The 22,129-nt window shown below is 37.7% G+C and overlaps 1 protein-coding gene across 1 annotated transcript in view; it reads right to left on the bottom strand.

Moving 5' to 3' along the window:
* LOC139450548 (protocadherin-7-like) overlaps positions 1 to 7,634 on the bottom strand; it is a 56,238-nt gene extending 48,604 nt beyond the window's left edge. The window contains exon 1 of the mRNA XM_071232290.1: positions 7,608 to 7,634. The gene's annotated coding sequence lies outside the window, so the exon portion shown is untranslated. The remainder of the gene's footprint in view (positions 1 to 7,607) is intronic.
* Positions 7,635 to 22,129: the final 14,495 nt, after the last annotated feature.

Below are 22,129 nucleotides of genomic sequence, written 5' to 3'. Positions count from 1 at the left end.
GAGCACATGAGGATGGTATACAGATGAGGGTAGACACATGAGGATGGTATACAGATGATGGTGGAGCACATGAGGATGGTATACGGATGAGGGTGGAGCACATAAGGATGGTATACAGATGATGGTGGAGCACATGAGGATGGTATACGGATGAGGGTGGAGCACATAAGGATGGTATACAGATGAGGGTGGAGCACATAAGGATGGTATACAGATGTGGGTGGAGCACATGAGGATGGTATACAGATGAGGTGGTATACAGATGAGGGTGGAGCACATGAGGATGGTATACAGATGAGGGTGGAGCACATGAGGATGGTATACAGATGAGGGTGGAGCACATGAGGATGGTATACAGATGAGGTGGTATACCGATGAGGTGATATACAGATGAGGGTGGAGCACATGAGTATGTGGATTGTGTGTGTATTCGTGTGGGGGGTGGGGGGAGGAGGATCTTGGCACGATAGCTGGATTAATGGGCAGATGAAGAGTCAGTAGGGAGATGATGTTGAAGTAAAAGAATTAATTGAAAGGACAAGAATAGAAAGTTGGGTCTGTAGACATGAGCTGTTCTGTCAAGACAAATTCACACCTATAACTCATCCTTGATTACATCTGACACTTCTCTTATGTTAATCCAGCGTGTAAAGAGGGCTTTATGGGAGAAAAATAGTGTGAGTAGCTATGGCAAGTCCACAAAAGATGACAAGGACACTTGGAGCAGAGGTGGCCATCACTCACACCGAGTAGCAGCTAGCAGGATGAATGCTTGGACTGAAGGTGTTTCAATGAAGAGGAAAGGAGTCACCATTGAACACCATGGCTGAACAACTGAAACATGACCAGTACAGATGGACAAGGGGTTAGAGGTCACACTGGGGATTGATACAGATGATAGAGTGCTGGGGGTCAGGGGTGATACAAACTTGCTGCATGGTCATCGGTGACCAGAGGACAACTGACCACCTGGGTGGACAGAGTGATTGGTGTTTGAACATGATTAATTTCTCTATTTCATGGCTTTGACTTCATAGAATTTGTACAGTTGCTGATACAGAGACGACATGGGATGGGACATGACAGGGAGGTGGCGACATGGGTAACTCTAGGTTGTCATGACTCCTGACATTCAAGGCCAGGTTTGGGATAACAGTAGTGTTGACAACTGGTTAACATTTCAAGATTGATCATCTCTTTCCAAATGTAATGATTAATGATCTTCATGCATATGAAAAGGAAATCTTAAATCAAAAACATTTTTCATCTGTAGCCTTCAAATAAATAACAAAAAGAAACTTAATTCTTAAATGACAATAGGTTAACATTTCATGATTGATCACAGGTTTGAAACTGCAATGATTAACGATCTTCATGAACATGTAAAGGAAATCTTAATTTAATAACATCCTTCATTTGAATCCTTCAAGTATAAATAACAAACGGAATATAACAGAGGATATAAATAATGCTTTACAATACTCTGCAACAAAGCCAAGGAGTGATTATAACAAAACAAAATTAATTATAACTCTGGCATATATCAACATTAGTCCCCCCAAGGTGCTTGTTCCTGCTATAAATGGTTTTAGTGTAGATACCATGATTGATTTAATTTGTATTCTGCAAGCACCTGTCAATATGTTAGGAATCTTTACTCAGAACATCGAGAGCCTGAGATCACCAACGCAGCAATCAAATCACCCATTTGGTTTTCATACAAATAGGCTTACCAACCAGAAAATTGTACGATTTCATGTTGTATTAGAGTCTTATTTGATCTGCTAATCAATACCATCTAATCAAAGAATCATTGTAAATTTCATCAATCGTGCCAACAGTTTATGCAAGATGACAACATCTGGCGTCGTTGTAAATCATGACCTCTGTTTGTGTCGTGCAGAGCAATAAGTTTATCTATCCAAGAATATCTGAGAAAAAGAATTATTCATTGAACTGACTGTAGAATTTATTGTTGTCTACTAAAGATATTAATTTCATGTTCGTGAACTCATAAATGGTATGAGTAAAGATTTACTTGGCATATGTTTGTCTGAGAAAATTAAGTCTTCCTTTAACAAATAATGTCAGTTAATAACAAGTACTGTCATCTATATTAATATAATGTATATTTTGTTATCATTAAAATTAGAATCCAGAGTTGGTCCTAATCAATTCATGTTGAGTGCCTTGATAAACTTTACCCAGATGATCACCTTCTTTAGATGTACAGTGAATTAATTCAAATTAAAAACCAGTAACAATTAATTTCGACAATTTGGACTAAAACCAGTCCAATATTATCAATGTGATCTAAGATACAACATTCATCTTAAATATCAAACTAATATAATCTAAAATGTTATAACTTGACTCACCTGTATATTTCCAAATGTCTAAATTGAACGATACAAACACATAAATATTTGACCATCTCGATCCACATCGTACACCTTCCAAACTACAGAAACTTTGTTATGAACCCCATTCAATCCCCTGTCAGTCAACCTGTCAACATGTCAATATCACAGTCAAACCCACATATCAATTCAATTGTCGACAAAACGCCAAACTCCAAGTCAAAACGTATGCAAATCCACTGTTATCTGTACAAATTCATCGACAAAACCACAATTCCAGAATCAATGACATCCAAAAACCCTTAGAAAGAGAAATTTGTTATGGTATGAACTGGCAGTAGAACTGTAAGCCTTTCTGTTGAGAGTCAATACCTCCAGTTTCCACAGCGCTGTACAACATTGTAGCCACCATGAGAGACTTCCTACAAAAGCCTTTACAGTTTACACAACCCGAACACATGTTGCAATGTTAGGGGTGGTTTAACTATCTTGGTACATGTACCACACCTGAGTGAGTCCATAGTTAAGGACAGCGAGGAAACTGATAGCGCTACGAGAACTAAGCATCTTGATATGGAGGAAAATTCAAAGTGATTTTATTATGAATTTTATGACTTCTTTTTGTCTGATTATTCCCTTTGTGAGTATCTTAGTCAGAATTGTGAGAACCGAGGCGATATCTTGTCAGCTAGCCACCAAAAGGTCGCCACAGCACGAAACTACTTGAAGGCCACAGCAATTAAATTTACATTTTTTTCACATGCAAACCAATATATAGACAAAATTTGTATTCTGAATATTAAAATCTCAAACTGAACAAATATAGAAAAAATTCCTTAAGGTCAGTAAGCTGAAATAGTTTCTTATCTACCAAAAACTTAAATAAGACCTTAAATGCACTATGCAAAATATGATATGTAGAAATACAATGAATGGCAGTAGTTGAATATCCATCCTAATGAATCATAGTTTTTTTTAAGGAATCATGATTTTTATGAGAATGTTCTGTGACAGTACCTGCCTCTACTTAAATACAAAAGGATACTAAAATACTGCAGCTATAAAATGAAATCAGATATATAAAGACCTCATTTCACAAAACAATCTTGTTTTATGACCGTATTAAACAGAAGTTAGACATTTGACACTCGTAGCGCCAGCTGAGATCATTTTCTGAAGTGAGTGAGTGAGTGAGTATGGTTTTACGCTGCTTTTAGCAATATTCCAGCAATATCACGGCGGGGGACACCACAAATGGGCTTCACACAATGTACCCATGTCGGGAATCGAACCCGGGTCTTCGGCGTGACGAGCGAACGCTTTAACCACTAGGCTACCCGACCGCCCCTTTTCTGAAGTGGGGCAGGCAAATTTACAGTCTAGTTTACATGTCGAAAAGTCTACTGGATGGTACCAGTTCGAGATCCTTCCTCAACACCATCTGATTACATGTGCACAACTAATCTCAAATATGCTCGTTTAATATACTGTATTCAACATAATAAGCGCCCAGGGCGCTCTCAAATTAGAAATAGGGGCTCTTATCAGAATATTATTTTGGTGAAAAACAACAGAGTTGAAAGATTGTTAATTTCGTGGTTTATGCTGACAGCCTGAAATGTTTATATACGACAGATATATTTTCCCAGAATTTAATTACCCATAATTAAGGGTGCATATAACACATGTATTATACACGAATAAATAAGTCCTGTGTACATTGAACAATCGGAAGGGGTGCAAATTGGGATTGTTCACTCACCAATATATTAGTAAATATTGACGTGGGCGCTTATAAGAGTGGGGCGCTTATTACGTTGAATACGGTATTTAGATTTTTCTTGGGTATGAGTATGCACAAGTAAGCATATTTCTTGTTAACAAAACAGATATAATAAGTCTATATGTATGGTGCGTTTTCCATGATGACAATCATGCTCAAAGTGCCTTATTATTCTGGTCAATGGATCTGACCAGTCCTTTCATCCCCCTTAATGCCAAATGGAACAACCAGGTTACAACAAGTGCCATCTTTCAACATCTTTTGGTATGATAGCTTGGTATTGAATACCGACCTTCCACACTCCAAGTGGACGCTTTATCCACTACACCACCAAGGCAGTGGTTCAACCATCCAACTATCAACATTTAACATGATCCCTTGTCCTCATAAATATCAGCACAACATCTAGCACAGTCTTCAGTGTCATGCTCACTCTCGAGGGTATAATCTGAAATTGCATTTGTCCCATGTTACTTCAAACTCAAAATTATAGTTTGCTTCTCAATTTCCCTACTTAATCCAAAGTTTGAAATAAAACTGTATAATTTATTTTTTTTACAGATTCACAGGATATCATATCACTCTGCCACTGATTCAATCACTATAACATATCGTCTGAACATACATCAACTGGCTGTTAAAACATCGAAGCCATTTACCATTTCCCTACAGATCGTTTGCACGTTTTTATAATTCACAATGCCAACATATTCCATTCGGTGTTTTTCTGTTATAGCAGCTCCAGATAGGATGAAAGAACATGAAATGAAATCAACTTATGATATGCTCCAATTTATCTTCTAATTGACTTTGCTTCTCCCAAACTAACCAAACCTAATGACTGTACCCAGTATTATGGAATTCCCCTGCCATCCTATCCTGATATCCATCACATTGTCAGTCATTATTAAGACCCCTTGTAATTCAGTTACTGAGTCGATTTGTTTAATTATTCAAACATGGGAACTATTCCTGAGTCGAAATCATTTTCCTAACTCAAACATATTGTGAAATATTGTCATATAATCATATACATTAAAACTACAACATACAAGAAATTATCAGAAGAATTATTATTGCTCAATCCAAATTAAGACAAATAGGAAAAGAATTCCTTAAGGAATAAATGCATTTGAACTCCAAAATGATAAGAAAGCACTTCACAACTGGTTGATCTTTCCGTCAAAGGATGAAGCGCCTATACTGCTACAACAAAGATGGACAGGAACAATTAATCGTACACAACACGTTCTTGTCCAAATCGAAATATAATGAGATACAAATAGAACCAGCTGAAATAGTCACTCGTGTATGTTCCTAAACACTTAGGAGTACCAAAACTACAACCTTGTCTGCACTACAAACAGTGTCCATAGAAGACAATGTATGTTGTCGTGTTTATAACCATTTACTCTTAATTTGGTACACCTACATCAGTTTTAATGGCAAGACCTGAAGCCAGGTTTCAAAGACCCCTTTGAGCATATATGCTTACATGGTAGAAGTTTAAATGTGACAAAAGAATTTTTTACCATATTTGCTTCCTTTCTAGTACTGTGGGTGTCGTGTGAAAGAAACTGTCCACAAAAGATGGCGGGTGCTACCTTTTAAGTGCAATAGTTACTAAAAGTGGACAAATACTCGAACATGAGGGACAAATGGCAATGGCCTCCCTTGTCCCGACTATTTGAGATCTATTGAGAGCCACCCGTATTCTTTTTCAGATATTTGTTAGTTCAGCAAATAACACATTGGAGAGAGGTGTTGCCGTCTGTTAGCCGCACAAAGACAGACATTTTATTTCAGGAATGCTCTCTCAGTCCACATCCATTAATAGAAATCAATGAATGAAATATGATCAGGGTCGAACATGTATGGTGAATGAATTCATCCCAAATCGCACACCCATATCAGAGGCTATGTCATTTATACTACGATAACTCAAGGTCTTTTTTTCCATAAGGCAATTATGACTGATAACAATCCCATCAAAACGTGACCTCTCAAAGGTTCCAAAATTTGGGACTCTGGATGCGCTTGTGAAGGCAAGAAGTGGCCTGGGTTTGAACCAAAATTGGTATGATGGTTTTGAAATATATACGAGTCTCCCAAATTATGCCATGAAGCAGTCAGGTTTATCCCGATGGCGATATGTTCAGACTCTTCATCACTGTATCAAGGCTTCGGAGGCAGAATACATTCTTGGATTTCGTGAGAAATTACCTGATAATTACGTTTATAATTAGCGATCAGGTTAGGATCTCATTAGACTGGACAATTAACCTCATACATCAACAGGGTACTGAAAGTGCTGTCATTAACACCAGCCCTGAACATGAATATCCATTACAGGATTCCTACGTTGTTATGACAGACATTTCAGTATTACTCGAAGCTATCTTACAATTATTTTGCCATACTTCAATAATGTCAATTCAAATTCTTAGTAAAATTTAATAATCACACATTTGCCAGTAGGGTTGCCTCCAAACGCAATGTCAATTTCACATTACAAAAGGCCAGTTGATTCACATTTGGCACTTGAAAATGATAAAAGAAATATTCAAGTTCTGCTGATAACTGACGCCACAAAGTTTAACTCCATATGAATTGAAACAATTCTGAAAAGCAATTACTGCTATCTGTTGTGAAATAATAAGGATTAACATTTAATGAAACCAGTGAAATTTTATACTTATGTAATGGTAAGAAATCCACCTTGGGCATCAACAAAACAGGCTAAGTATAAAGTATAGACATAAGATAAGCCGATTCCTTAATCTTAACGCCATTTCAAATCTCAGAACACTGTAGAACTATTTCCAGATCACACCTTATCTTGTATTTGGTGGCAAAAACATCTATATCTCCGATAACCTTCAGCAATCGGAAACATCACTGTTATTAAACTTTGATAAGTGAGCATAATTGCGACAAAATGAAAAACGCCAATAAAAAAGAACTAACGATTTCAGAATCAGTGGCGATTCAGCATCATGATATCAAGACTCCAAAGACACAAGAACAAGTGAAAACATTCAAGTGAAAACATTCCCAATATGTTTTACATTGATAGGATTGCCTTCTACAAAATACGAGATCATTGTGAACACTTTCATCTAATTTGATTACTGAAAGATTTGTCACCAAATACAACAATGGCCCTGTGTCTTGAGTTGATTCTTTAGAAGCCATTTCTAACCAAATGCAACCATTTAAACTTGAACTTGCTGAATTTATATAATTTAATGTTGTTTTTTAATGGTCCCCTTGCATTGAAAGTTTTGGTCATAAAAAGCCCTTTTCTGCAAACTTTCTTTGAAAACCATTCTTCAATTGCAATTATTTGAATGAGAAGACAGAAAGAACAAAGAATAAATAAATATTGATATATACTGGTCAGATATTGTCAAATGGCAGGCGACTTAACAATGCTGAGAAATGCTATATGCAAAACCTTTCACCTATTTTGCATAATGGATGAATTTCTTTGTGACTGATCGGAAACCTGGAACACTGATACCCAGATAGTGTTACATCTTTCAAAGCTTGCTCCATGACTGAAATGAAATATCTGACCAAATCGGAAGAACATGAAAGGTGGTATATAAAAAAAAACAACGGATGTAAGATAATCTTAACAGAGTAACAGCTATCTGCAACCAGCTGCTTCAATGGGATACCCATCTCTGGAAGCTGTCAATCAACATAGTGTTTATTAATATTTAGTCATCTGAATTTTGAGTAAACTTAAAACTTTAGAAGTATTCAATCGGCTGTTGGTTAATAAATATTTCATAGGCGTATTAGGCATGTTTATAAAATTAATTTCACGTAAGTATTCACACATATGGTTTTTTTAATTTCATGTAAGTATTTGCAGATGTGTTCTTAATTCTTTATCCAGAAGTATTTACAAATATTTTATTGAAAGAAATGTATCAAATATAATTTACTTTTTGGGTTGGGCAGGGTGTTGTATAGGTGGTGACACCCTTGGTGACAGTATAGACAGGGGGGTAGGGTGTGTGTCAGGTACTGGGGGGTGGGGGTGGGGGGGGGGGGAGAAGAAGGTGGGGAGGAGGCACATGTGTGGAGGTTGGTGTGGGTATGAAAATTAACTGCTCAATGTCATAGGAATGATTTGACTTCATGCAAGGTAAACCATTAATTTTATTGTTGATGGGTCATTATCATTGGTATGGGTGTGTTGTGGTGGGAAGGTGGGGTGGGGGCACATATGTGGGTATCAGTGGGGCATGGCCATGTTGGCCTCAAATGAGGGGGGTATGAAGGGTGGGGTGAAGTCGTCCTATCCATGGGGTAGAAGATCTCACGATATTCTACCTGTTTCAGGTTCTACTGGTGATGTCAACCTGCATTGAAAGCTTCGCATATTGTCCGAAGTAACTATTACTGGAACAATTTTTGTACATAAAAACCAATCATCACAATGGACATTGTACTCATCTGACATGAATGATTTGACTGCATCAAAGATTAACCATTAATTTCATAATCAAGAGTATTTGATGAACCGTCACCAAAAGTAGTCATACTTGCGATAAAAGACATATTATCTTTGAATCTCTGACAACTGCCAATCACATACAAAACATTTTCACATTTTGTTAAAAACAAAAATACACCCTTGCCAAAAGATGCTGTTTTGGTCTATTTACTTGAAAAATAAGCACACATACCTCAATTCTCATTGGAAGAGAGCTTCAAATGCTGTATGTATCTGACCAATCATATCCGTGGTAATGGTTGATCGGCCATGTTGAGAAAATGCAAGTCTGTTACACTGTCGAGTCAGAGCGCATGCTGCATATGCTGCGCAGATAGTAGGCCCATATATCTTCAGTGATTGGCTGAAAACACAAAGAGCGTTAAAATTATTGATGATTGGTTAATAATATATTAGAAGGAAAAGTTTCTCTGTAACACTTCCTCCTTCAAAGAAAATAGCAAACATTTTTGGATGGACTAAATTGCATTCCGTCCTCACAAGCTGTTTATCTGATCAACGATTTTTCAAAAGACTTCCACTCAGATTTGAGTTGAAGATCTCCTGATAAATTAGTCTCTATTATTCCCTTTGAGACCATTTATCAAAACCCCAATCTCCAAAGTTCAGCTTATCTATGCATGGACTGGGCCATGTTGCCATCTTTGAATTTTTTAAGATTCTACAAACACAAAAATAATTCTACAACAGAAAGAGCATCTGTTTTAGTCTTGATATCAGCAAATGAAATCACGACTAAAACATATATAACCTTTCTTTAAATGTCTCTCAAATTCGTTTTGAAAAAATAATCAGATTTTCAAATGGTTCCTCCTGACCAAGGCAAGCAAGCACATTTCAAATAAACTCAACAGGAGCATAGCTTACATTTCTGTAATGTTAAGTTAATAAGGTAAAATATATACTAAAACCCTGAAATAAACATTTGTATGGCAAACGAGTTGACAAAGGGAAATGGGGGTCAAGGGGGTTTTGGGGCTATGTTTCTGGTCTGGACTAATGCAGGATTTATTGTGCTATCCCCTGAAATACCATGCCGCATTTTAACATGGATACCCCACTCAGACACATCATATTGACTCCAAGCCGTCTTGTCCTTGTTTTATCCTCTTAATGCCGAGCGCCAAGCAGGGTAACAAGGCATAGCATCTTCCAACAACTTTTGGTATGCTGGGAATGAACCAAGGACTTTCCACTCTCCAGACAGACGCTCTATCCACTAGACCACTCTGCGGTAGTGTGCCAAATGACTACAACTATATGATGAAGTACTGATGATTGAAGTTCTGTTTGTCACACACAGAATGCCACCATGATGAACACCAGAACCACATGGCCATCATCAAGCAGCCTTATTCTCATATGGATTCAGTCAGGCAAACCAGTGGTTGATAATGTGAACAATTCCCATTCTGACCACCCAATCCTCATTTTAGTCAATTCTTACAATAAATATCGAGTGTTAAGGAACAATCCTCCCTTACAGTCTCCAAAGAAAGCAAACAAAAAGGTAAAAAATATTTCAGAAGTAACTGAAAGTGACAAAAAACTTTTCCGTAATTATAAGAAAAAACATGCTAAAAGCAGAGACTGTTGTATGAACAAGACCATATCATAAGCATGTGTTAAATGAATCATTATCAAATAGTGATGATAACAGGTGTTTGCGAAAAGGTGAGCAAAACCTGCCCCTGGTGGCACATCTGTGTGGAAGGGAACGGATGATGGTTGTCAGTGTTTAATGATGCTCCAATTTGCTGTGCAGGTTTCAAATCCTATATTTGACCCATCATGATTCTTAGTTATCAGCACAATACCCATGCTATTGAGTTTCAACAAAATGGTCAACTTCTATGACAGCGGCAGTGCTGTCTGCCAACAATCCATTGGCATGTAGTGAAGTATATAACATCAAGAGACAATAACCAAGCTCAAGGCAAAATAGAGGTTCAAAGTATGTGCCAGGATCACTGAAAATAAGTGATGACACCAGGTGTTCATGAAAAGCGTAAGCAAGTCCTGCCCCACTGACGTACTGTTCAAAGCTTTGTTTGTTTGTTTGTTAACAACTGCACTCAGTAATATTCCAGCTATATGACTGCAGTCTGTAAATAATTGAGTCTGGACCAGACAATCCATTGATTGACATCATGAGCATCGATCAACGCAATTCGAATAGAATGACATGCATCTACCAAGTCAGCGAGTCTGACCACGCGATCCTGTTAGTCACCACTTACAACAAGCATAGTCGCCTTTTACGGCAAGCATGGGTTGCTGGAGACCTATTCTACCCTGAGTCTTCACAGGACACTGCTTAAAGTAGAGCTTACCCAACTCACTAACTCACACTCGAGACAATAAAACTGAATTTGGTTGAGCGATTACTGTATATCTTTATCTGTACAAATGACTTATTTCAACAGTGCAAGTGATTCAGCGTCATGACAGTAAATTATAGATGATCATCATTTAGCAGAAGGAGCAGCTTATGTCACACTGGGACGCCATCCCTTTATTGCCTTAATGTTTCACAGATGATCGGACACAATATCAAAAATTGAAATCATTAAGATATATCTGTATCTGTCACATGGCTAATGTTTGGTATCATGCCAAGCAGTGTGACCTCATCTCAACCTCTGTGACCTCATGACAACCTCGGAGATATGACCCCTGCTTTGTTTCCATGAATCTTGAATGAATCTTTAGTTGAGAAATCCTGTTTGAATTTAGTGTATCATCGTCAATATCACAGCCATATCGACTAGTGACAGTAAAAGTAGCTAGAAGAGCTCTAAAGAATATCAAATGATGGTAGGATGGTGGGTCAAATTCCCAATACGACTTGGTCATAATCCTTGGTTTGTCAGCATCATACCCATTCTTGTAAGTTGCACCAAGTTTTGGTGGGATTTTTTGTTTAAAGCCACACTCAGCAATATTCCAGCTTTATGACAGTGGTTTGTAAATAATCAATCTGGACAAAGACACTGAAGTGATTGACATCATGAGCATCAATCTATGTAATTTGGAAAAAATGACATGCATCAACCAAGTCAACCATCCGATCTCTCAACTCTTATGGCAATAATGGGTTGCTGAAGACCTATTCTCTACTCTGATCTTTATGGATCTAGAGTTTCACTCAACAACAATGACATGCACCACTTTGAGTGAGTGAGTGAGTTGGGTTTAAAGCCGCTTTTAACGGTATTGCAGTTATATCACGGTGTGTCAGCTTAATGTGGGAGGAAAGCCCGAAGTGATGCAGGTCTCAGACGTTTACCACTTCGGTGAAACCCACAAGCACGGGTATGGTGCTGACAAACCTAGAAACATAATCAGGGCGAACCAGGATTCGAACCCACAATCATAGGTTTCTGGCGTGTCCAAGGGACGCAACTCTGCACAGCAAATCACGGCGCCTTAGACGACTGGGCCACCCGTGCCCCCTGCACCACTTTGAGCTTTCGCAGTTGTAAAGGCCCTGTGGAATTGACTTTAGGAGTTCAATATAATTCAATTAAACTGTTTTAGTATTATCCTTGCAAGATAACTTCATTCCTATTTTACAAATTTTCTTAGCAAATATTTGAAAGGTATTAGGTAAAACAAAAAATAACGGCAGATTTGTTCGTGATAAATTTAAATATATTCATTCAAACAACATTTTCTTATACCTCAAGTACCCATATCATTACAAATTAAGAGCTAGTTCAGAAAAGCATGAAAAATAAATCTGATTAAGTAAACAGAGACAACAAACTACTCAAATGATGTGACACACTGGGCTTCAAACTCAGATAAATAGGTGCAGAAAAACACCTTTATCCGCTGAGCTATATCCATTCCCTTTAGCTTCATGTTAAATCAAACTTGTCAACGATCAACACTTCTTTCTCAACTTCCAAGTTTTATCCCCACAAACACAAATAACAGACATTAAACTGGAGCTCGCTACCACACACAGGCACCAAATTACAACACTCGAGTCATCACAGGAGCAAACAAGTGCAGTTTGTTTTCAGCTGCATCAAAGTTACGATCAATAACAGCATCTAGAATCATCTCCCCACCCTCTGATCCATCCTGTATGCAATTCCTACATCCGATTAAAACACAACATTTCATAATTAGGGCCTCCAAAGTGTACACCAGAAAATTTGATTGATCACGATTTAATACTACATGAAATACAGGTCCGGCATAATCCTAAATTTATGTCTCCTTTGGTGGCATATGAATGGATATCAAATATATCACCACAGACTCCAGTATCTCTTTTGATAACATATCTTTCTCTTCAGCTGGGCAATTACGTTTATCAACAACTGAGATGTGTCTAGATGGGTCAACCATGTGCTGACTTGTCTGTCCGGATCTTATATAAACTTGAGCCATAATCTGTTCTCAGCTTGTGAATGCTATGATATGTAATACCAGAGATGGTCCATTACCAGATCCCATCTGGTATCCTTCTATATCAGCCATAAGTATACAGAAGATTAAGATATTTCTGTGAGTATGTCATCCCATCAAGGGAATTTGGTCATCAATTCTTCATTATATGTTTCAAAGTAAGGCTTTGGTTTCAAAAGGACAATTTGTTTCACTTGATGAGCTGGTATAATGCTTTTATGTTAAATAAAAGCTAAAAAGAACTTACCATAGTCACAAGAAATCTCTGCTAAAGGCAGGATTGTTTGATTCCAACTAGGAGTGTGTGTTTATGATTCATTATCATATAGTGATGATACTCAGTGTTCATGAAAAGTTGTGAGTTTTCTGCCTCACTGTGGCACCGTCACAAACACATGCAAAGGCAAGTCAATTGTTCACCTGAAGTTTGCACATAGATTTTGAGGCCATACTATGAAAACAACTTCTGTTTTACTCCATTTTTCAAATGTTTTTTCATGAACTAAAATATGAAAATAAACTCATATTGAATGCTTTCTTTAATAATCTTCTTCTTTAGTATTTGTTTACTGGTACTACTCATGAAGATTGGTGAGTGAGTTGGGTTTTAAAATCCCTTTGAACTACATATCAGTATATAAGTTGCATGTTAATATAGACATCAAGAATATTACAGTTTATAATTCATGGGTTAGAGTTAATAATGTTCATATAAAGGGTATGTGCACAAGGGCAAATATCAGTTCATGCGCACCAGTATATTGTTTACGTCATCTGGATGTCATCGTTGACATCATTCAAATCTCCTTGTGACGTAAGAAAAGAATGACATCACAAATGTTTCCAAAGGGGAGCTCAAAAAAATTAAGAAATAATGAGGTAATAAAGAAATTATTACACTCCCATGTGATATGATGATCTTACGAAGCTCATGTAAAAATTAACGTTTTACCCTGGCTCTGTATACAAGAATTCTGACATTCCTTTCGTAAATTAAGCATAACACACATGCTCATATAATAATATCTATGTGTCATTCGTATTCACAGTCAACGGTCCATACCAAACTCATTGTGTCACACAAACAATCTACCCACGTCATGCGAAAAACGACATTCCAATTCCTAATCTTTCAACATGAATGATCAAATTTATCATATACAATAACTTCATCCCTGAAACAGCAGCCGAAACCCTGAACTTTGAGCCCTGTTCCCGCCCCGAGGCATGCATTTCACTGATTAAACACTTCTCACCTGGCTAACGTACATCGTTAGTACCAGGTGTGCTTTCACCGGGAGCCACATCTCTGGTAGTATTGTCATGGAGTCAGCAGACCGAGGAACGTGGTTCACTGGGTTCTGTTAATGGCCCATTGATGTTCCCTTTACCTATGTTTATTACATACCATCCACAAAACTAGCAATTTACAACAGACATGCCTACAATCATCACCAACCTTAATATCTATCCAACAAGTTTGAACGTCAAGTCTGCGACGTGTAACCATGATGGTGCAGTATCTACACGACAGTGAACATTTGTGTGAACAGATTAACCCAGAACCAGTGAACTGTTTGAACCGATCATTTGATATACCCCATGTTATAATCAGTAATAATGTCATGACATGTCATTAAACATTCAAAACAGTTTCACGAGATGTTCCATTAGAGTACCCAGGTACAAATGACATTGTTCTCTAAATGTTCAATCTGGTTATTTTTTACCGGAAATATTTTTTGGGTGTGTCAAATTGTATTTTAAAAGGTAATAGAATTGAGGCAAGAAAACTCCTAAAACTAATATGGATTGCATGGGGTATGGGGTATTTTCAATATTGTTGTTTTAGAATCTGTTTGACGGATTATGGTTCCTCCAATGTCCATCAATAACTTGTGTGTGAAAGTGTAAGGTGAGGTGAAATGTGTGTGTGTGTGTGTGTGTGTGTGTGTGTGTGTGTGTGTGTGTGTGTGTGTGTGTGTGTGTGTGTGTGTGTGTGTGAGAGGTGAAATGTGTGTGAGGTGAATGTGTGTGAGGTGAAATGTGTGTGAGGTGAGTGATTGAGTTGAGTTGAGGTGCGGTGCGGTGAGGTGAGGTGAGTGGAGGTGAGTGAGTGAGGCGAGTGAGGCGAGTGAGTGAGTGAGTGAGTGCCCCTTACAAAAAGTTCCCCCATCATTGAGTTTGTTTGTTCAATGCCTACATTCAATAATATTCCATTGTCATAACTCAAATCTTAAACAGCGAGAGTTGCACAGCACCATGATCAATCCATTGGTCCCTCAGAAAGTTACCACTACTGTTTTAAAAACAGCAAGTCATTTTGCTTGTTCTTTATTTAACATAACACTCAGCAATATCCATCTTTATGAAACATTATTCCATAACTCATTTCTTTAACAGAGAGAGTTGCACAATGTTCAATCCTTTGGATACTTGGAAAAGTCTTCGAAACTGCTTTAAAAACAGTTAGTCACTCAAATCCTTCAATTCAGTTATTTGTTATCTCAAGAAAATAATTACATGATCAGACTAATGACATTGTCAAGGTAGCATAACACAATGACAGTTATTTCCTTACTGTAATTTCAAATCCTTGCTTGGAGCATATCATCTTCATTACACAGTGCTCGTCAATTTCATTCAAATCTAATAAGACAATTGTCAATTAGTTGTTCATTATCCTTTCCCCTTCCTGACTGAAACAACAGCCAGTGATTAATCACACAATAAATCTCATTATCATAAATGCATATTTCAATCATGTCTTGTCATGCATGAAATAGACAATGCATGAAATTTAAGACCTCATTTTCTTGGGTTCAAGACAACAGGAGAGAAACAACCTCAAGAAAATGGTTCAAAACGTATGTTGCAAAACAAGACTAACTCAAGAATATTGCAGTTCGGATTCTTTAAACTAATTATTTAATCAACAAAACTGAGATTATATAATTTTTTTTGAGCTTTCATGTTCAAAGTAAGTGAAGGATTAAATCCAAATCCCTAATGAAATCATTGCAACAATAACGGGTTTTCTTAAATGAGAGAAATTGACGATTTTATTTTTTAATCGCCATTCACAAATAGGAATTCCACGGCTTGAACTAAAACTTGTAAAAATTCCACGGCTTGAACTAAAACTTGTAAAAATCTCCACATAACAATCTCATTGCTTTTCAACCAATCTGAACATGGGGGACATTATCCATTTAAGTCATGATAAAAACCCAATAAACCATAAAGTTAAATATTTGTAGGTTTCTGCTACAGCTAACTTAATTGGATTCAAACTGAAGGAGAAACTTCAAGATTCCAGATTTGACACTTACATGGCTTGGTTTCTATATTTGTCAATATCTTTTCATCATCATCCTCACCACCAACATAGTCATCACCATTTTGTCATCATCATCATCATCATCATCATCATCATTTATTTTCACATATGGCGTGATGAGACTATAATCAAGGTAACAATGAGATCATCAAGATGACCCTCATCAGTCTCTGTTTACCTGTAACAATAGTACAGGTAAGAAAGGCATTATTGATTTTTACCTTTGTTGATTAATCAGTGGCACTATGCTGAGGAATAAGAGAAGAATACAAATTGAAATGTGATATTCATTCAAATACTGCATAATTCCTATTGTAGCAGCAAACCAATACAATAGCCAAACCTCTTTATACTCATGGTGAATTGACAAGTATATTTGAAAATGGATATTCCTTTAGTCGTATCTAGAAAACACCTACCATCAGATTTAAAACTTTGGTGAATTAAATGAAATGATTCAATTCTTATTGGGAATGTTCCAAAGATTTAAATCATCCATCCTATCTGAGAATTTTCCAATAAGGATACATCATCAGAAAGCTATGATATTTTCACTTGATGAATATTTAATGACTCACTCACTCGCATGAGGGAACATCACGTAAAATTCATAAATCCAACAACGTTCCAATGATAGCATTTAAAGATAAATCTTTTTCATGGACTATCTTTGTGTCGAACACAAGGCTGAAATTTCACTTGACAGGGAAGCAACATGAGTTGTGTCTTGAATGAGTGATTTTGACATTGACTTTCTGCACAGCGATGTTATCACGATGCACACAAAGAATTTTTAAAAATCAAGATCCGAAAAATAGTGGGTGGTGACATAACATTCCTTGTGATTATCTGAACAAAACATGCTGATCTCATTGTTGAGTCAGTGTGTGTTTGTGAAATGCATCCTCGTCTTATAGACTGTTTTTGAACAAAGAAATCATCAGAAGGATGAAAGCATTTATCGTTCAATTGAACATTTACAATGAGCTACAGTTGCATGGGAAATACAAGAACGTAGAGACAATCCAGGCTAAGCAAACTCGTGGGTTTTCATAAACATTTTGTCATTTACAAACTTGTAATTAATAAGGAAAATACTCCTTCCATCGAGGGCTGAGGGTTACCACTGACTTTATAATAGCTGGTTGCTGTATCCAAATAGGTGTACCTGGACAAATTGTATTACCATATTCGACATAATAAGCACACAGGGTGCTCTCAAAATTAGAAAGAGGGGTCTCTTATTAGAATATTATGTTGGTAAAAAACAACAGAGTTGAAAGATCGTAAATTTCGTGGTTTATGCCTGAAATGTTTATATACAACAGATATATTTTTTCAGAATTTAATTTCCGAAAATAAAGGATGCATATAACACACGTGTTATACACGAATAAATAAGTCTTGTGTTCATTGATCAATTGGAAGGGGTGCTAATTGGGAATGTTCAACAGCCAATATATTAGCAAATATCACCGTGGGTGCTTATTATAGCGGGGCGCTTATTACGTCGAATATGGTATTTGGGAAAACACTTTCTAAGTGAAATACAAATTTTTGTACTTTGTTTGGTAACCGCCAGCATAAAAAGTCAGTGATCTAACCCACTCAACCACCAAGGCTTCCACGAAAATGGAAAGTGTACAACTGGTCATCTAGATCACATACTTTGTGTACCCCTCTGTACCTTTGTTAGTCCTAACAGTCGTGCCCTATGTTTGACCTGTGTCATTTAGGTTTATCTTCTGAAGTCACCTTATTTTGGAATAAGCCCAGGGGCCTAGCTGACTAGAATGTGAGATGGTGGTGATAGAATGTGTTAGTGAGTGACTTGGGTTTAATGCTTCATATCAGTGCATGCCAGCTTCATGTGGGAGAAGTCCCAAGGTTACCCCAGTCACAGTTTTATGTTTGTTTGTTGTTTAACGCCACACTCAGCAATAATCCAGCTATATAATGGCGGTCTGTAAATAATCAAGTCTGGACCAGACAATGATTGATATCATGAGCATCGATCCACTCAATTGGGATTGATGACATGTATTAACCAAGTCAGCAAGCCTGACCACCCGATCCAATAAGTCACCACTTACGACCAGCAGAGGTTGCTAGGGACCAATTCTAACCAACAGTGGCCAAGCAACTGAAAATTTTGGATTCGTTACCACTATAGTGTTGCCATGTTTGCAACTCCAATCAAGAACATCAGAGATTCAAACCTGGCCAGGTCAGGCAACTGAAAATCTTGGATCACCACTATAGTATTGCCATGTTTGCAACTTCAATCAAGGACATCAGAGATTCAAACCTGGCTTCTTCTTTGCTTCCTGGGTCAAGTCAGTAACAGCTGTGTCTATCAGCTGGGGTTGTGATTTAAATAAAAACGACAAACCTATAGAGGGTATACGATTTCAGCCACAAGAAAATCATACAAAGTAACAGGTACAAGCTTGCATGACCAATTAGCCCCACCAAAATCCAAGAGGATTTTGTTTTTCAAACACAATATGTTCAGTTATCACATCAAAGCAAATGTCCATTGAACAAACCTAACTGTCACAGCTGAGTGGTTCACCCAGAGGTACAGTTCTTTTAATGAGGTCGTACCAGGGCACCAAGAGATTAAGATTAGCTAAACCTGACTGTGGCACGCCTTCTAGCTTATCTGTATTTGTCAAAGTTGATAAACAGTTTTAAGCCCTGAGGATGCAACTTGTTTTTTGCCTGATTTGATTCATCAGGCCCAAGGGAGCTGTTGAAGGTCGTTAGGATGCTCTCTTGATCGCACAGAAAATGCAGGTATGGCCATTTTCAAAGAAACTCCACATCAAGAAGAGCTCTCGTTTATGACTAGGAATGGTCATCCTCAGCGTGTCCATGAAATATCGCCATATTTGTATGCATAATTTATCACCCAAATCCAATTAGATTGATGGATTTTCTTGGATTAATTTGCAATAAATCGTGCATTTTCATATTTCTGTTCCTACAGAAATGACAGTCATTGTCAAAATGTATTCGAATCTATTCGTTTAAAATTCTTGTGAAAATTCTTAAATCGATTTCAACTTTGAAACTGAAAAAAAATTAAACCAACTATATCAAAAATAGCAATAACACGATGGAGGTATCATTGAAAAACACGCTACAATAATGATTTTTAGATTCAAAACAACAGAATCCAGGCACAGAAGATATGGACTTCCATAACTTTCACACTTCTGACAAAAACAGAAATTTCATCAATAATATTTCCCCTGCAGCATCATTTGAGAATGGCCATTACTAGCATCTGAGAAGTGCAGCATTTAACATTTTGGCTCTCGACATAATTGGAAGGTCAGGATAGGCAGCAACACGAACAAACCTAATCAACAATGACCGTTGGCCAAATATTCTCATAGCAGGATGCTATGTGATGCTGTTGACACGTATGAATCTACTACAGTGTCTACAAAAGTCAAGTGCTGTCTACACGAATGTCTACTGCAGCTAATGCACAAAGGAGACAAATTTCACAAGGAATTGTCTCCTCTGTTTGAAATATTAGCAGAAATGGCTACTAAAACTAATGCATAAAAGTGGCAGATTTCTTAAAGAGTTATCACCCCTGTTTGAAATGTTAGCAGAAATGGCCGAACTGGGAGAAGAATGATATTCAGTTGATGGTCATGTCATTCAAGATGAGACAAATGTTCACGAATGTGATGACATGTGGTAAAGAAGTGTGTCATGGATCATAGATCTCCATATTCTTATGCTTTGTTTTATGGCGATTGTCGTGGCGTGTCTTAAATTAATAGTTTTCTTCTGTAACAGATCTGAGTCCCAGATGAGGTGAGGTGAAATTGGGTTTAACATCGCGTCCAAGATTATTGCACTTACATAGCTACTTGCATGTATGTGTGTGGCTGCTTGTACTTGTACGGACTGATGCCGATTTATAGTGCTAGCTCACTGAGATACCATGCCGCAGTTTAACTTGAATACCCCATGTATACTGACTCCGAGCCGACCAGTCCTTGATTTAGCCCCTTAATGCCGAGCGCCAGACAGGGTAACAACAAGTACCATCTTTTAACGTCTTTTGGTATGACGTGGCCGGGGATCGAAACCCGGACATTCTGCTCCCCGGGCGGACGCTCTACCACCAGACCACGGAGGCGGTTGAGTCCCAGTTGAAGGAAGTTATGATGCATTGTGGGAATGAGTCAGTGCACCAGATGCTGGCGATGTTCCATGACAGCGATGGCAAGGACAATAAGGAACTCATGGAAATTCCAAACGTCAATGCCAGAGAATATCAGTCTTATCTGGCGAAACAGATTCTGTTGGGCGCAAAAGGCAAAACAGTGATGAAAATGATATGAATGGATCATTGAAAGCCTGTGATAACTACAGTAAAGTGAAAAGGGTAAGCATGTCCTGCTTATCAGTCTGCCTGTAACACAATTTTTATTAAAAAACAGTAAGTGTTTGTTATCTAACACTGCACCCAGGAATACTGCCATACAACATCGGCAAACAATTGAGTCTGGACCAGACAATCCAGTGATCAGTATCCCGAGCAAAGATCCACATGCATCAACCAAGTCAGCGAGCCTGATCACCCGATCCTGTTAGTCGCCTCTTACAACAAGCACAGTCGGCTTTTACGGCAAGCATGGGTTGCTGAAGACCTATTCTACCCCGGATCCACGTGATTGTGGTACAGGGCCAAGCTGTCAACCAATGAACAGGACAAGATGACAGCATATTGTCCCTCAGAGTGGCATGATGAATAATACAAAAGCTTGCCCATAACCCCTGTCTGGTACAATTGCCTATGTTTTCATTCTATCATGACATTGGACAGGGTTATAAATGGAAGCTTAATTAAAGCATCTTAAAGACAAGGCGTGATAATTTTTCTGGCATCAATGAGTTCAGATCTGGTGCAGACAGACACAGGTTGGTTGGTTTGTTGTTTAACGCCACCCTCAGCGATATTCCAGCGATATTCCAGCGATATGACGGCAGTCTGTAAATAATCAAGTTTGGACCAGACAATCCAGTGATTGATATCATGATCATCAATCCACACAAATGGGATTGATGACATGCATCAACAAAGTCTGCAAGCCTGACCACCCGATCCCGTTAGTCGCCTCATACAACAAGCATAGTCACCTTTTACGGCAAGATTCACGGGTAACAGACACACGTGATACAGTTATAACGAACTCATAGGGACTACAAGTTTTAGTTCCTTATAACCTAAGTTAGTTTTAACCATATATACGGCAAATGGCCAGGACCAAATTTAAGTTCGTCTTTTCCGTCAGGTTGTTATAAGCGTGTTCGTTATGAACATTTTACTGTTTTTGTTTCTTTAATGCTGCATGTATATGTGACCATAGATGACAATATCAAACACATGTGACCAAAAATGCCGAAAGTATTGACACTAATGTTATTGAAAACTCAAGGACATACACTATTGTAAAATGACAGTGTTCTGTTCATATTGAATACAATATATATTTCAATGCCAGGTTGCAGAAAATATAAATTATCATCTGAAACAGATTCCACTGGGCTTAAAAGGGGATTTGATACACCTCCAGTAGAATTCCAATAAACATATTTAAAAAAACATACACATATTTTCAAATTGCCGCACTTCCATCATCAGCATGCCAGAGTATAACAAG

This window comes from Haliotis cracherodii, unplaced genomic scaffold (assembly GCF_022045235.1).
Source record: "Haliotis cracherodii isolate W230 unplaced genomic scaffold, xgHalCrac1.p SCAF_8, whole genome shotgun sequence".
Classification (NCBI taxonomy): domain Eukaryota; kingdom Metazoa; phylum Mollusca; class Gastropoda; order Lepetellida; family Haliotidae; genus Haliotis; species Haliotis cracherodii.
This window is presented reverse-complemented; position numbering and strand designations above follow the sequence as displayed.